This window comes from Oncorhynchus nerka, linkage group LG17 (assembly GCF_034236695.1).
Source record: "Oncorhynchus nerka isolate Pitt River linkage group LG17, Oner_Uvic_2.0, whole genome shotgun sequence".
Classification (NCBI taxonomy): domain Eukaryota; kingdom Metazoa; phylum Chordata; class Actinopteri; order Salmoniformes; family Salmonidae; genus Oncorhynchus; species Oncorhynchus nerka.
Window position 1 is genome coordinate 21,461,662 of NC_088412.1, and position 17,609 is coordinate 21,479,270.

At 43.2% G+C, this 17,609-nt stretch overlaps 1 protein-coding gene across 1 annotated transcript in view; it reads right to left on the minus strand.

Moving 5' to 3' along the window:
* The window catches only part of LOC115144879 (CUGBP Elav-like family member 5), a 49,544-nt gene that overhangs the window by 19,917 nt on the left and 12,018 nt on the right, over positions 1–17,609 (minus strand). The window lies entirely within an intron of this gene.

The following is a 17,609-nucleotide window of genomic DNA, read 5'->3' on the forward strand; positions in this document are numbered from 1 at the left end:
CAGATTAGTATGGATGGTGGGAGAACAGAGAAAGATTAGTATGGATGGTGGGAGTACAGAGAAAGATTAGTATGGATGGTGGGAGAACAGAGACAGATTAGTATGGATGGTGGGAGAACAGAGAAAGATTAGTATGGATGGTGGGAGTACAGAGAAAGATTAGTATGGATGGTGGGAGAAGAGAGAAAGATTAGTATGGATGGTGGGAGAACAGAGAAAGATTAGTATGGATGGTGGGAGAACAGAGAAAGATTAGTATGGATGGTGGGAGAACAGAGAAAGATTAGTATGGATGGTGGGAGAACAGAGAAAGATTAGTATGGATGGTGGGAGAACAGAGACAGATTAGTATGGATGGTGGGAGAACAGACACAGATTAGTATGGATGGTGGGAGAACGGAGAAAGATTAGTATGGATGGTGGGAGTACAGAGAAAGATTGGTATGGATGGTGGGAGAACAGAGAAAGATTAGTATGGATGGTGGGAGTACAGAGAAAGATTAGTATGGATGGTGGGAGAACAGAGAAAGATTAGTATGGATGGTGGGAGAACAGAGAAAGATTGGTATGGATGGTGGGAGAACAGAGAAAGATTGGTATGGATGGTGGGAGAACAGAGAAAGATGAATGGATGGTGGGAGAACAGAGAAAGATTAGTATGGATGGTGGGAGTACAGAGAAAGATTAGTATGGATGGTGGGAGAACAGAGAAAGATTAGTATGGATGGTGGGAGAACAGAGAAAGATTGGTATGGATGGTGGGAGAACAGAGAAAGATGAATGGATGGTGGGAGAACAGAGAAAGATTGGTATGGATGGTGGGAGAACAGAGAAAGATTAGTATGGATGGTGGGAGAACAGAGACAGATTAGTATGGATGGTGGGAGAACAGACAAAGATTATTATGGATGGTGGGAGAACAGAGAAAGATTAGTATGGATGGTGGGAGAACAGAGAAAGATTAGTATGGATGGTGGGAGAACAGAGAAAGATTGGTATGGATGGTGGGAGTACAGAGAAAGATTAGTATGGATGGTGGGAGTACAGAGAAAGATTAGTATGGATGGTGGGAGAACAGAGAAAGATTGGTATGGATGGTGGGAGAACAGAGAAAGATTGGTATGGATGTTGGGAGAACAGAGAAAGATTAGTATGGATGGTGGGAGAACAGGGAAAGATTAGTATGGATGGTGGGAGAACAGAGAAAGATGAATGGATGGTGGGAGAACAGAGACAGATTAGTATGGATGGTGGGAGAACAGAGAAAGATTAGTATGGATGGTGGGAGAACAGAGAAAGATTAGTATGGATGGTGGGAGAACAGAGAAAGATTAGTATGGATGGTGGGAGAACAGAGAAAGATTAGTATGGATGGTGGGAGTACAGAGAAAGATTAGTATGGATGGTGGGAGAACAGAGAAAGATTAGTATGGATGGTGGGAGAACAGAGAAAGATTAGTATGGATGGTGGGAGAACAGAGAAAGATTTGTATGGATGGTGGGAGTACAGAGAAAGATTAGTATGGGTGGTGGGAGAACAGAGACAGATTAGTATGGATGGTGGGAGAACAGAGAAAGATTAGTATGGATGGTGGGAGTACAGAGAAAGATTAGTATGGATGGTGGGAGAACAGAGAAAGATTAGTATGGATGGAGGGAGAACAGAGACAGATTAGTATGGATGGTGGGAGAACAGAGAAAGATTGGTATGGATGGTGGGAGAACAGAGAAAGATTGGTATGGATGGTGGGAGAACAGAGAAAGATTGGTATGGATGGTGGGAGAACAGAGAAAGATTAGTATGGATGGTGGGAGAACAGAGAAAGATTAGTATGGATGGTGGGAGAACAGAGAAAGATGAATGGATGGTGGGAGAACAGAGAAATATTAGTATGGATGGTGGGAGAACAGAGAAAGATTAGCATGGATGGTGGGAGAACAGAGAAAGATTTGTATGGATGGTGGGAGAACAGAGAAAGATTTGTATGGATGGTGGGAGAACAGAGAAAGATTAGTATGGATGGTGGGAGAACAGAGACAGATTAGTATGGATGGTGGGAGAACAGAGAAAGATTAGTATGGATGGTGGGAGAACAGAGAAAGATTAGTATGGATGGTGGGAGAACAGAGAAAGATTTGTATGGATGGTGGGAGAACAGAGAAAGATTGGTATGGATGGTGGGAGAACAGAGAAAGATTGGTATGGATGGTGGGAGAACAGAGAAAGATTGGCATGGATGGTAGGAGAACAGAGAAAGATTAGTATGGATGGTGGGAGAACAGAGAAAGATTAGTATGGATGGTGGGAGAACAGAGAAAGATTTGTATGGATGGTGGGAGAACAGAGAAAGATTAGAATGGGTGGTGGGAGAACAGAGACAGATTAGTATGGATGGTGGGAGAACAGAGACAGATTAGTATGGATGGTGGGAGAACAGAGAAAGATTAGTATGGATGGTGGGAGAACAGAGACAGATTAGTATGGATGGTGGGAGTACAGAGAAAGATTAGTATGGATGGTGGGAGAACAGAGAAAGATTAGTGTGGATGGTGGGAGAACAGAGAAATATTAGTATGGATGGAGGGAGAACAGAGAAAGATTAGTATGGGTGGTGGGAGAACAGAGACAGATTAGTATGGATGGTGGGAGAACAGAGAAAGATTAGTATGGATGGTGGGAGAACAGAGACAGATTAGTATGGACGGTGGGAGAACAGAGAAAGATTGGTATGGATGGTGGGAGAACAGAGACAGATTAGTATGGATGGTGGGAGTACAGAGAAAGATTAGTATGGATGGTGGGAGAACAGAGAAAGATTAGTATGGATGGTGGGAGAACAGAGAAAGATTAGTATGGATGGTGGGAGAACAGAGAAAGATTAGTATGGATGGAGGGAGAACAGAGACAGATTAGTATGGATGGTGGGAGAACAGAGAAAGATTAGTATGGATGGTGGGAGAACAGAGAAAGATTAGTATGGATGGTGGGAGAACAGAGAAAGATTTGTATGGATGGTGGGAGAACAGAGAAAGATTGGTATGGATGGTGGGAGAACAGAGAAAGATTGGTATGGATGGTGGGAGAACAGAGAAAGATTGGCATGGATGGTGGGAGAACAGAGAAGGATTAGTATGGATGGTGGGAGAACAGAGAAAGATTAGTATGGATGGTGGGAGAACAGAGAAAGATTTGTATGGATGGTGGGAGAACAGAGAAAGATTAGTATGGGTGGTGGGAGAACAGAGACAGATTAGTATGGATGGTGGGAGAACAGAGACAGATTAGTATGGATGGTGGGAGAACAGAGAAAGATTAGTATGGATGGTGGGAGAACAGAGACAGATTAGTATGGATGGTGGGAGTACAGAGAAAGATTAGTATGGATGGTCGGAGAACAGAGAAAGATTAGTGTGGATGGTGGGAGAACAGAGAAAGATTAGTATGGATGGAGGGAGAACAGAGAAAGATTAGTATGGGTGGTGGGAGAACAGAGACAGATTAGTATGGATGGTGGGAGAACAGAGAAAGATTAGTATGGATGGTGGGAGAACAGAGACAGATTAGTATGGACGGTGGGAGAACAGAGAAAGATTGGTATGGATGGTGGGAGAACAGAGACAGATTAGTATGGATGGTGGGAGTACAGAGAAAGATTAGTATGGATGGTGGGAGAACAGAGAAAGATTAGTATGGATGGTGGGAGAACAGAGAAAGATTAGTATGGATGGTGGGAGAACAGAGAAAGATTAGTATGGATGGAGGGAGAACAGAGACAGATTAGTATGGATGGTGGGAGAACAGAGAAAGATTGGTATGGATGGTGGGAGAACAGAGAAAGATTGGTATGGATGGTGGGAGAACAGAGAAAGATTGGTATGGATGGTGGGAGAACAGAGAAAGATTAGTATGGATGGTGGGAGAACAGAGAAAGATTAGTATGGATGGTGGGATAACAGAGAAAGATGAATGGATGGTGGGAGAACAGAGACATATTAGTATGGATGGTGGGAGAACAGAGAAAGATTAGTATGGATGGTGGGAGAACAGAGAAAGATTTGTATGGATGGTGGGAGAACAGAGAAAGATTTGTATGGATGGTGGGAGAACAGAGAAAGATTAGTATGGGTGGTGGGAGAACAGAGACAGATTAGTATGGATGGTGGGAGAACAGAGAAAGATTGGCATGGATGGTGGGAGAACAGAGAAAGATTAGTATGGATGGTGGGAGAACAGAGAAAGATTAGTATGGATGGTGGGAGAACAGAGAAAGATTTGTATGGATGGTGGGAGAACAGAGAAAGATTAGTATGGATGGTGGGAGAACAGAGAAAGATTAGTATGGATGGAGGGAGAACAGAGAAAGATTAGTATGGGTGGTGGGAGAACAGAGACAGATTAGTATGGATGGTGGGAGAACAGAGAAAGATTAGTATGGATGGTGGGAGAACAAAGACAGATTAGTATGGACGGTGGAAGAACAGAGAAAGATTGGTATGGATGGTGGGAGAACAGAGACAGATTAGTATGGATGGTGGGAGTACAGAGAAAGATTAGTATGGATGGTGGGAGAACAGAGAAAGATTAGTATGGATGGTGGGAGAACAGAGAAAGATTAGTATGGATGGTGGGAGAACAGAGAAAGATTGGTATGGATGGTGGGAGAACAGAGAAAGATTGGTATGGATGGTGGGAGAACAGAGAAAGATTGGTATGGATGGTGGGAGAACAGAGAAAGATTAGTATGGATGGTGGGAGAACAGAGAAAGATTAGTATGGATGGTGGGATAACAGAGAAAGATGAATGGATGGTGGGAGAACAGAGACATATTAGTATGGATGGTGGGAGAACAGAGAAAGATTAGTATGGATGGTGGGAGAACAGAGAAAGATTTGTATGGATGGTGGGAGAACAGAGAAAGATTTGTATGGATGGTGGGAGAACAGAGAAAGATTAGTATGGGTGGTGGGAGAACAGAGACAGATTAGTATGGATGGTGGGAGAACAGAGAAAGATTAGTATGGATGGTGGGAGAACAGAGAAAGATTAGTATGGATGGTGGGAGAACAGAGAAAGATTTGTATGGATGGTGGGAGAACAGAGAAAGATTGGTATGGATGGTGGGAGAACCGAGAAAGATTGGTATGGATGGTGGGAGAACAGAGAAAGATTGGCATGGATGGTGGGAGAACAGAGAAAGATTAGTATGGATGGTGGGAGAACAGAGAAAGATTAGTATGGATGGTGGGAGAACAGAGAAAGATTTGTATGGATGGTGGGAGAACAGAGAAAGATTAGTATGGGTGGTGGGAGAACAGAGACAGATTAGTATGGATGGTGGGAGAACAGAGACAGATTAGTATGGATGGTGGGAGAACAGAGAAAGATTAGTATGGATGGTGGGAGAACGGAGAAAGATTAGTATGGATGGTGGGAGTACAGAGAAAGATTGGTATGGATGGTGGGAGAACAGAGAAAGATTAGTATGGATGGTGGGAGTACAGAGAAAGATTAGTATGGATGGTGGGAGAACAGAGAAAGATTAGTATGGATGGTGGAAGAACAGAGAAAGATTAGTATGGATGGTGGGAGAACAGAGAAAGATTAGTATGGATGGTGGGAGAACAGAGAAAGATGAAAGGATGGTGGGAAAACAGAGACAGATTAGTATGGATGGTGGGAGAACAGACAAAGATTATTATGGATGGTGGGAGAACAGAGAAAGATTAGTATGGATGGTGGGAGAACAGAGAAAGATTAGTATGGATGGTGGGAGAACAGAACAGATGAAAGGATGGTGGGAGAACAGAGAAAGATTATGGGATGGTGGGAGAACAGAGAAAGATTAGTATGGATGGTGGGAGAATAGAGAAAGATTAGTATGGATGGTGGGAGAACAGAGAAAGATTAGTATGGATGGTGGGAGAACAGAGAAAGATTAGTATGGATGGTGGGAGAACAGAGAAAGATTAGTATGGATGGTGGGAGAACAGAGAAAGATTGGTATGGATGGTGGGAGAACAGAGAAAGATTGGAATGGATGGTGGAGAACAGAGAAAGATTAGTATGGATGGTGGGAGAACAGAGAAAGATTAGTATGGATGGTGGGAGAACAGAGAAAGATTAGTATGGATGGTGGGAGAACAGAGACAGATGAAAGGATGGTGGGAGAACAGAGAAAGATTATTATGGATGGTGGGAGAACAGAGAAAGATTAGTATGGATGGTGGGAGAATAGAAAAGATTAGTATGGATGGTGGGAGAACAGAAAAGATTAGTATGGATGGTGGGAGAACAGAGAAAGATTAGTATGGATGGTGGGAGAACAGAGAAAGATTAGTATGGATGGTGGGAGAACAGAGAAAGATGAAAGGATGGTGGAGAACAGAGAAAGATGAATGGATGGTGGGAGAACAGAGAAAGATTAGTATGGATGGTGGGAGAACAGAGAAAGATGAATGGATGGTGGGAGAACAGAGACAGATTTGTATGGATGGTGGGAGAACAGAGAAAGATTAGTATGGGTGGTGGGAGAACAGAGACAGATTAGTATGGATGGTGGGAGAACAGAGAAAGATTAGTATGGATGGTGGGAGAACAGAGAAAGATTAGTATGGACGGTGGGAGAACAGAGACAGATTAGTATGGATGGTGGGAGAACAGAGACAGATTAGTATGGACGGTGGGAGAACAGAGAAAGATTAGTATGGATGGTGGGAGAACAGAGACAGATTAGTATGGATGGTGGGAGAACAGAGAAAGATTAGTATGGATGGTGGGAGAACAGAGACAGATTAGTATGGATGGTGGGAGAACAGAGAAAGATGAAAGGATGGTGGGAGAACAGAGAAAGATGAATGGATGGTGGGAGAACAGAGAAAGATTAGTATGGATGGTGGGAGAACAGAGAAAGATTAGTATGGATGGTGGGAGAACAGAGAAAGATTAGTATGGATGGTGGGAGAACAGAGACAGATGAAAGGATGGTGGGAGAACAGAGAAAGATTATTATGGATGGTGGGAGAACAGAGAAAGATTAGTATGGATGGTGGGAGAATAGAGAAAGATTAGTATGGATGGTGGGAGAACAGAGAAAGATTAGTATGGATGGTGGGAGAACAGAGAAAGATTAGTATGGATGGTGGGAGAACAGAGAAAGATTAGTATGGATGGTGGGAGAACAGAGAAAGATTAGTATGGATGGTGGAGAACAGAGAAAGATTAGTATGGATGGTGGGAGAACAGAGAAAGATTAGTATGGATGGTGGGAGAACAGAGAAAGATTAGTATGGACGGTGGGAGAACAGAGACAGATTAGTATGGATGGTGGGAGAACAGAGACAGATTAGTATGGATGGTGGGAGAACAGAGAAAGATTAGTATGGATGGTGGGAGAACAGAGACAGATTAGTATGGATGGTGGGAGAACAGAGAAAGATTAGTATGGATGGTGGGAGAACAGAGACAGATTAGTATGGATGGTGGGAGAACAGAGAAAGATGAAAGGATGGTGGGAGAACAGAGAAAGATTAGTATGGATGGTGGGAGAACAGAGAAAGATTAGTATGGATGGTGGGAGAACAGAGAAAGATTAGTATGGATGGTGGGAGAACAGAGAAAGATGAAAGGATGATGGGAGAACAGAGAAAGATGAATGGATGGTGGGAGTACAGAGAAAGATTAGTATGGATGGTGGGAGTACAGAGAAAGATTAGTATGGATGGTGGGAGAACAGAGACAGATTAGTATGGATGGTGGGAGAACAGAGAAAGATGAATGGATGGTGGGAGAACAGAGAAAGATGAATGGATGGTGGGGAGAACAGAGAAAGATGAATGGATGGTGGGAGAACAGAGACAGATTAGTATGGATGGTGGGAGAACAGAGAAAGATGAATGGATGGTGGGAGAACAGAGAAAGATTAGTATGGATGGTGGGAGAACAGAGAAAGATTAGTATGGATGGTGGGAGAACAGAGAAAGATTAGTATGGATGGTGGGAGAACAGAGAAAGATTAGTATGGATGGTGGGAGAACAGAGACAGATTAGTATGGATGGTGGGAGAACAGAGAAAGATTAGTATGGATGGTGGGAGAACAGAGAAAGATTAGTATGGATGGTGGGAGAACAGAGAAAGATGAAAGGATGGTGGGAGAACAGAGAAAGATGAAAGGATGGTGGGAGTACAGAGAAAGATTAGTATGGATGGTGGGAGAACAGAGAAAGATGAAAGGATGGTGGGAGAACAGAGAAAGATGAATGGATGGTGGGAGAACAGAGAAAGATTAGTATGGATGGTGGGAGAACAGAGAAAGATTTGTATGGATGGTGGGAGAACAGAGAAAGATTGGTATGGATGGTGGGAGAACAGAGAAAGATTGGTATGGATGGTGGGAGAACAGAGAAAGATTGGCATGGATGGTAGGAGAACAGAGAAAGATTAGTATGGATGGTGGGAGAACAGAGAAAGATTAGTATGGATGGTGGGAGAACAGAGAAAGATTTGTATGGATGGTGGGAGAACAGAGAAAGATTAGAATGGGTGGTGGGAGAACAGAGACAGATTAGTATGGATGGTGGGAGAACAGAGACAGATTAGTATGGATGGTGGGAGAACAGAGAAAGATTAGTATGGATGGTGGGAGAACAGAGACAGATTAGTATGGATGGTGGGAGTACAGAGAAAGATTAGTATGGATGGTGGGAGAACAGAGAAAGATTAGTGTGGATGGTGGGAGAACAGAGAAATATTAGTATGGATGGAGGGAGAACAGAGAAAGATGAAAGGATGGTGGGAGAACAGAGAAAGATGAATGGATGGTGGGAGAACAGAGAAAGATTAGTATGGATGGTGGGAGAACAGAGAAAGATTAGTATGGATGGTGGGAGAACAGAGAAAGATGAAAGGATGGTGGGAGAACAGAGAAAGATGAATGGATGGTGGGAGAACAGAGAAAGATTAGTATGGATGGTGGGAGAACAGAGAAAGATTAGTATGGATGGTGGGAGAACAGAGAAAGATTAGTATGGATGGTGGGAGAACAGAGACAGATGAAAGGATGGTGGGAGAACAGAGAAAGATTATTATGGATGGTGGGAGAACAGAGAAAGATTAGTATGGATGGTGGGAGAATAGAGAAAGATTAGTATGGATGGTGGAGAACAGAGAAAGATTAGTATGGATGGTGGGAGAACAGAGAAAGATTAGTATGGATGGTGGGAGAACAGAGAAAGATTAGTATGGATGGTGGGAGAACAGAGAAAGATTAGTATGGATGGTGGGAGAACAGAGACAGATTAGTATGGATGGTGGGAGAACAGAGAAAGATTAGTATGGATGGTGGGAGAACAGAGAAAGATTAGTATGGATGGTGGGAGAACAGAGACAGATTAGTATGGATGGTGGGAGAACAGAGACAGATTAGTATGGATGGTGGGAGAACAGAGAAAGATTAGTATGGATGGTGGGAGAACAGAGACAGATTAGTATGGATGGTGGGAGAACAGAGAAAGATTAGTATGGATGGTGGGAGAACAGAGACAGATTAGTATGGATGGTGGGAGAACAGAGAAAGATGAAAGGATGGTGGGAGAACAGAGAAAGATTAGTATGGATGGTGGAGAACAGAGAAAGATTAGTATGGATGGTGGGAGAACAGAGAAAGATTAGTATGGATGGTGGGAGAACAGAGAAAGATGAAAGGATGATGGGAGAACAGAGAAAGATGAATGGATGGTGGGAGTACAGAGAAAGATTAGTATGGATGGTGGGAGTACAGAGAAAGATTAGTATGGATGGTGGGAGAACAGAGACAGATTAGTATGGATGGTGGGAGAACAGAGAAAGATGAATGGATGGTGGGAGAACAGAGAAAGATGAATGGATGGTGGGAGAACAGAGAAAGATGAATGGATGGTGGGAGAACAGAGACAGATTAGTATGGATGGTGGGAGAACAGAGAAAGATGAATGGATGGTGGGAGAACAGAGAAAGATTAGTATGGATGGTGGGAGAACAGAGAAAGATTAGTATGGATGGTGGGAGAACAGAGAAAGATTAGTATGGATGGTGGGAGAACAGAGAAAGATTAGTATGCATGGTGGGAGAACAGAGACAGATTAGTATGGATGGTGGGAGAACAGAGAAAGATTAGTATGGATGGTGGGAGAACAGAGAAAGATTAGTATGGATGGTGGGAGAACAGAGAAAGATGAAAGGATGGTGGGAGAACAGAGAAAGATGAAAGGATGGTGGGAGTACAGAGAAAGATTAGTATGGATGGTGGGAGAACAGAGAAAGATGAAAGGATGGTGGGAGAACAGAGAAAGAAATGGATGGTGGAGAACAGAGAAAGATTATGGATGGTGGGAGAACAGAGAAAGATTAGTATGGATGGTGGAGAACAGAGAAAGATTGGTATGGATGGTGGGAGAACAGAGAAAGATTGGTATGGATGGTGGGAGAACAGAGAAAGATTGGCATGGATGGTAGGAGAACAGAGAAAGATTAGTATGGATGGTGGGAGAACAGAGAAAGATTAGTATGGATGGTGGGAGAACAGAGAAAGATTTGTATGGATGGTGGGAGAACAGAGAAAGATTAGAATGGGTGGTGGAGAACAGAGACAGATTAGTATGGATGGTGGGAGAACAGAGACAGATTAGTATGGATGGTGGGAGAACAGAGAAAGATTAGTATGGATGGTGGGAGAACAGAGACAGATTAGTATGGATGGTGGGAGTACAGAGAAAGATTAGTATGGATGGTGGGAGAACAGAGAAAGATTAGTGTGGATGGTGGGAGAACAGAGAAATATTAGTATGGATGGAGGGAGAACAGAGAAAGATTAGTATGGGTGGTGGGAGAACAGAGACAGATTAGTATGGATGGTGGGAGAACAGAGAAAGATTAGTATGGATGGTGGGAGAACAGAGACAGATTAGTATGGACGGTGGGAGAACAGAGAAAGATTGGTATGGATGGTGGGAGAACAGAGACAGATTAGTATGGATGGTGGGAGTACAGAGAAAGATTAGTATGGATGGTGGGAGAACAGAGAAAGATTAGTATGGATGGTGGGAGAACAGAGAAAGATTAGTATGGATGGTGGGAGAACAGAGAAAGATTAGTATGGATGGAGGGAGAACAGAGACAGATTAGTATGGATGGTGGGAGAACAGAGAAAGATTAGTATGGATGGTGGGAGAACAGAGAAAGATTAGTATGGATGGTGGGAGAACAGAGAAAGATTTGTATGGATGGTGGGAGAACAGAGAAAGATTGGTATGGATGGTGGGAGAACAGAGAAAGATTGGTATGGATGGTGGGAGAACAGAGAAAGATTGGCATGGATGGTGGGAGAACAGAGAAAGATTAGTATGGATGGTGGGAGAACAGAGAAAGATTAGTATGGATGGTGGGAGAACAGAGAAATATTTGTATGGATGGTGGGAGAACAGAGAAAGATTAGTACGGGTGGTGGGAGAACAGAGACAGATTAGTATGGATGGTGGGAGAACAGAGACAGATTAGTATGGATGGTGGGAGAACAGAGAAAGATTAGTATGGATGGTGGGAGAACAGAGACAGATTAGTATGGATGGTGGGAGTACAGAGAAAGATTAGTATGGATGGTCGGAGAACAGAGAAAGATTAGTGTGGATGGTGGGAGAACAGAGAAAGATTAGTATGGATGGAGGGAGAACAGAGAAAGATTAGTATGGGTGGTGGGAGAACAGAGACAGATTAGTATGGATGGTGGGAGAACAGAGAAAGATTAGTATGGATGGTGGGAGAACAGAGACAGATTAGTATGGACGGTGGGAGAACAGAGAAAGATTGGTATGGATGGTGGGAGAACAGAGACAGATTAGTATGGATGGTGGGAGTACAGAGAAAGATTAGTATGGATGGTGGGAGAACAGAGAAAGATTAGTATGGATGGTGGGAGAACAGAGAAAGATTAGTATGGATGGTGGGAGAACAGAGAAAGATTAGTATGGATGGAGGGAGAACAGAGACAGATTAGTATGGATGGTGGGAGAACAGAGAAAGATTGGTATGGATGGTGGGAGAACAGAGAAAGATTGGTATGGATGGTGGGAGAACAGAGAAAGATTGGTATGGATGGTGGGAGAACAGAGAAAGATTAGTATGGATGGTGGGAGAACAGAGAAAGATTAGTATGGATGGTGGGATAACAGAGAAAGATGAATGGATGGTGGGAGAACAGAGACATATTAGTATGGATGGTGGGAGAACAGAGAAAGATTAGTATGGATGGTGGGAGAACAGAGAAAGATTTGTATGGATGGTGGGAGAACAGAGAAAGATTTGTATGGATGGTGGGAGAACAGAGAAAGATTAGTATGGGTGGTGGGAGAACAGAGACAGATTAGTATGGATGGTGGGAGAACAGAGAAAGATTGGCATGGATGGTGGGAGAACAGAGAAAGATTAGTATGGATGGTGGGAGAACAGAGAAAGATTAGTATGGATGGTGGGAGAACAGAGAAAGATTTGTATGGATGGTGGGAGAACAGAGAAAGATTAGTATGGATGGTGGGAGAACAGAGAAAGATTAGTATGGATGGAGGGAGAACAGAGAAAGATTAGTATGGGTGGTGGGAGAACAGAGACAGATTAGTATGGATGGTGGGAGAACAGAGAAAGATTAGTATGGATGGTGGGAGAACAAAGACAGATTAGTATGGACGGTGGAAGAACAGAGAAAGATTGGTATGGATGGTGGGAGAACAGAGACAGATTAGTATGGATGGTGGGAGTACAGAGAAAGATTAGTATGGATGGTGGGAGAACAGAGAAAGATTAGTATGGATGGTGGGAGAACAGAGAAAGATTAGTATGGATGGTGGGAGAACAGAGAAAGATTGGTATGGATGGTGGGAGAACAGAGAAAGATTGGTATGGATGGTGGGAGAACAGAGAAAGATTGGTATGGATGGTGGGAGAACAGAGAAAGATTAGTATGGATGGTGGGAGAACAGAGAAAGATTAGTATGGATGGTGGGATAACAGAGAAAGATGAATGGATGGTGGGAGAACAGAGACATATTAGTATGGATGGTGGGAGAACAGAGAAAGATTAGTATGGATGGTGGGAGAACAGAGAAAGATTTGTATGGATGGTGGGAGAACAGAGAAAGATTTGTATGGATGGTGGGAGAACAGAGAAAGATTAGTATGGGTGGTGGGAGAACAGAGACAGATTAGTATGGATGGTGGGAGAACAGAGAAAGATTAGTATGGATGGTGGGAGAACAGAGAAAGATTAGTATGGATGGTGGGAGAACAGAGAAAGATTTGTATGGATGGTGGGAGAACAGAGAAAGATTGGTATGGATGGTGGGAGAACCGAGAAAGATTGGTATGGATGGTGGGAGAACAGAGAAAGATTGGCATGGATGGTGGGAGAACAGAGAAAGATTAGTATGGATGGTGGGAGAACAGAGAAAGATTAGTATGGATGGTGGGAGAACAGAGAAAGATTTGTATGGATGGTGGGAGAACAGAGAAAGATTAGTATGGGTGGTGGGAGAACAGAGACAGATTAGTATGGATGGTGGGAGAACAGAGACAGATTAGTATGGATGGTGGGAGAACAGAGAAAGATTAGTATGGATGGTGGGAGAACAGAGACAGATTAGTATGGATGGTGGGAGTACAGAGAAAGATTAGTTTGGATGGTGGGAGAACAGAGAAAGATTAGTATGGATGGTGGGAGAACAGAGAAAGATTAGTATGGATGGTGGGAGAACAGAGACAGATTAGTATGGACGGTGGGAGAACAGAGAAAGATTAGTATGGATGGTGGGAGAACAGAGACAGATTAGTATGGATGGTGGGAGAACAGAGAAAGATGAAAGGATGGTGGGAGAACAGAGAAAGATTAGTATGGATGGTGGGAGAACAGAGAAAGATTAGTATGGATGGTGGGAGAACAGAGAAAGATTAGTATGGATGGTGGGAGAACAGAGAAAGATTAGTATGGATGGTGGGAGAACAGAGACAGATGAAAGGATGGTGGGAGAACAGAGAAAGATTATTATGGATGGTGGGAGAACAGAGAAAGATTAGTATGGATGGTGGGAGAATAGAGAAAGATTAGTATGGATGGTGGGAGAACAGAGAAAGATTAGTATGGATGGTGGGAGAACAGAGAAAGATTAGTATGGATGGTGGGAGAACAGAGAAAGATTAGTATGGATGGTGGGAGAACAGAGAAAGATGAAAGGATGGTGGGAGAACAGAGAAAGATGAATGGATGGTGGGAGAACAGAGAAAGATTAGTATGGATGGTGGGAGAACAGAGAAAGATTAGTATGGATGGTGGGAGAACAGAGAAAGATTAGTATGGATGGTGGGAGAACAGAGACAGATGAAAGGATGGTGGGAGAACAGAGAAAGATTATTATGGATGGTGGGAGAACAGAGAAAGATTAGTATGGATGGTGGGAGAATAGAGAAAGATTAGTATGGATGGTGGGAGAACAGAGAAAGATTAGTATGGATGGTGGGAGAACAGAGAAAGATTAGTATGGATGGTGGGAGAACAGAGAAAGATTAGTATGGATGGTGGGAGAACAGAGAAAGATGAAAGGATGGTGGGAGAACAGAGAAAGATGAATGGATGGTGGGAGAACAGAGAAAGATTAGTATGGATGGTGGGAGAACAGAGAAAGATGAATGGATGGTGGGAGAACAGAGACAGATTTGTATGGATGGTGGGAGAACAGAGAAAGATTAGTATGGGTGGTGGGAGAACAGAGACAGATTAGTATGGATGGTGGGAGAACAGAGAAAGATTAGTATGGATGGTGGGAGAACAGAGAAAGATTAGTATGGATGGTGGGAGAACAGAGACAGATTAGTATGGATGGTGGGAGAACAGAGACAGATTAGTATGGATGGTGGGAGAACAGAGAAAGATTAGTATGGATGGTGGGAGAACAGAGACAGATTAGTATGGATGGTGGGAGAACAGAGAAAGATTAGTATGGATGGTGGGAGAACAGAGACAGATTAGTATGGATGGTGGGAGAACAGAGAAAGATGAAAGGATGGTGGGAGAACAGAGAAAGATGAATGGATGGTGGGAGAACAGAGAAAGATTAGTATGGATGGTGGGAGAACAGAGAAAGATTAGTATGGATGGTGGGAGAACAGAGAAAGATTAGTATGGATGGTGGGAGAACAGAGACAGATGAAAGGATGGTGGGAGAACAGAGAAAGATTATTATGGATGGTGGGAGAACAGAGAAAGATTAGTATGGATGGTGGGAGAATAGAGAAAGATTAGTATGGATGGTGGGAGAACAGAGAAAGATTAGTATGGATGGTGGGAGAACAGAGAAAGATTAGTATGGATGGTGGGAGAACAGAGAAAGATTAGTATGGATGGTGGGAGAACAGAGAAAGATTAGTATGGATGGTGGGAGAACAGAGACAGATTAGTATGGATGGTGGGAGAACAGAGAAAGATTAGTATGGATGGTGGGAGAACAGAGAAAGATTAGTATGGATGGTGGGAGAACAGAGACAGATTAGTATGGATGGTGGGAGAACAGAGACAGATTAGTATGGATGGTGGGAGAACAGAGAAAGATTAGTATGGATGGTGGGAGAACAGAGACAGATTAGTATGGATGGTGGGAGAACAGAGAAAGATTAGTATGGATGGTGGGAGAACAGAGACAGATTAGTATGGATGGTGGGAGAACAGAGAAAGATGAAAGGATGGTGGGAGAACAGAGAAAGATTAGTATGGATGGTGGGAGAACAGAGAAAGATTAGTATGGATGGTGGGAGAACAGAGAAAGATTAGTATGGATGGTGGGAGAACAGAGAAAGATGAAAGGATGATGGGAGAACAGAGAAAGATGAATGGATGGTGGGAGTACAGAGAAAGATTAGTATGGATGGTGGGAGTACAGAGAAAGATTAGTATGGATGGTGGGAGAACAGAGACAGATTAGTATGGATGGTGGGAGAACAGAGAAAGATGAATGGATGGTGGGAGAACAGAGAAAGATGAATGGATGGTGGGAGAACAGAGAAAGATGAATGGATGGTGGGAGAACAGAGACAGATTAGTATGGATGGTGGGAGAACAGAGAAAGATGAATGGATGGTGGGAGAACAGAGAAAGATTAGTATGGATGGTGGGAGAACAGAGAAAGATTAGTATGGATGGTGGGAGAACAGAGAAAGATTAGTATGGATGGTGGGAGAACAGAGAAAGATTAGTATGCATGGTGGGAGAACAGAGACAGATTAGTATGGATGGTGGGAGAACAGAGAAAGATTAGTATGGATGGTGGGAGAACAGAGAAAGATTAGTATGGATGGTGGGAGAACAGAGAAAGATGAAAGGATGGTGGGAGAACAGAGAAAGATGAAAGGATGGTGGGAGTACAGAGAAAGATTAGTATGGATGGTGGGAGAACAGAGAAAGATGAAAGGATGGTGGGAGAACAGAGAAAGATGAATGGATGGTGGGAGAACAGAGAAAGATTAGTATGGATGGTGGGAGAACAGAGAAAGATGAAAGGATGGTGGGAGAACAGAGAAAGATGAATGGATGGTGGGAGAACAGAGAAAGATTAGTATGGATGGTGGGAGAACAGAGACAGATTAGTATGGATGGTGGGAGTACAGAGAAAGATTAGTTTGGATGGTGGGAGAACAGAGAAAGATTAGTATGGATGGTGGGAGAACAGAGAAAGATTAGTATGGATGGTGGGAGAACAGAGACAGATTAGTATGGACGGTGGGAGAACAGAGAAAGATTAGTATGGATGGTGGGAGAACAGAGACAGATTAGTATGGATGGTGGGAGAACAGAGAAAGATTAGTATGGATGGTGGGAGAACAGAGAAAGATGAAAGGATGGTGGGAGAACAGAGAAAGATTAGTATGGATGGTGGGAGAACAGAGAAAGATTAGTATGGATGGTGGGAGAACAGAGAAAGATTAGTATGGATGGTGGGAGAACAGAGAAAGATTAGTATGGATGGTGGGAGAACAGAGACAGATGAAAGGATGGTGGGAGAACAGAGAAAGATTATTATGGATGGTGGGAGAACAGAGAAAGATTAGTATGGATGGTGGGAGAATAGAGAAAGATTAGTATGGATGGTGGGAGAACAGAGAAAGATTAGTATGGATGGTGGGAGAACAGAGAAAGATTAGTATGGATGGTGGGAGAACAGAGAAAGATTAGTATGGATGGTGGGAGAACAGAGAAAGATGAAAGGATGGTGGGAGAACAGAGAAAGATGAATGGATGGTGGGAGAACAGAGAAAGATTAGTATGGATGGTGGGAGAACAGAGAAAGATTAGTATGGATGGTGGGAGAACAGAGAAAGATTAGTATGGATGGTGGGAGAACAGAGACAGATGAAAGGATGGTGGGAGAACAGAGAAAGATTATTATGGATGGTGGGAGAACAGAGAAAGATTAGTATGGATGGTGGGAGAATAGAGAAAGATTAGTATGGATGGTGGGAGAACAGAGAAAGATTAGTATGGATGGTGGGAGAACAGAGAAAGATTAGTATGGATGGTGGGAGAACAGAGAAAGATTAGT